Source organism: Branchiostoma floridae, chromosome 7, assembly GCF_000003815.2.
Source record: "Branchiostoma floridae strain S238N-H82 chromosome 7, Bfl_VNyyK, whole genome shotgun sequence".
Taxonomy (NCBI): domain Eukaryota; kingdom Metazoa; phylum Chordata; class Leptocardii; order Amphioxiformes; family Branchiostomatidae; genus Branchiostoma; species Branchiostoma floridae.
In genome coordinates, this window is record NC_049985.1 from 21661093 (window position 1) to 21661830 (window position 738).

Genomic DNA, 738 nt, shown 5'->3' on the forward strand with positions numbered 1-738 from the left:
TTATATTAGCCGAAACGGTGACCGTACGGAGAATGGATTCGTGTTGTTTTCTGAACTAAATAACGCTGTAGAAAATTGACAGGTCTTGTTTTCAGATTATAAGATATGTAGGATTCTTGTGTACCATTATTACCTACGGTCGTCTTGTACAACTTTTAAAAAAGGACATCCAAACAGGGATGTTGACCGCGCATTTTGAAGTGTTTGTATGCAGGCCTGGTAGACTTTAGCGTACACGGTGGAGCACGGAGAATGGATTCGTGTTGTTTTCTGAACTAAATAACGCTGTAGAAAATTGATAGGTCTTGTTTTCAGATTATAATATATATAGGATTCTTGTATAGCATTATTCCCTACGGTCGTCTTGTACAACTTTTAAAAAAGGACATCCAAACAGGGATGTTGACCGCGCATTTTGAAGTGTTTGTATGCAGGCCTGGTAGACTTTAGCTTAAACGGTGGAGCACGGAGAATGGATTCGTTTTGTTATCTGAACTAAATAACGCTGCATGTAGAAAATTGATAGGTCTTGTTTTCAGATTATAATATATATAGGATTCTTGTGTAGCATTACTACCGGTTATAGCGGTTTGAACAACTTTTAAAAAGGACATCCGAACAGGGATGTTGACCGCGCATTTTAAAGTGTTTGTATGCAGGTCCAATAAAACTTTATATTAGCCGAAACGGTGACCGTACGGAGAATGGATTCGTGTTGTTTTCTGTACTAAATAACGC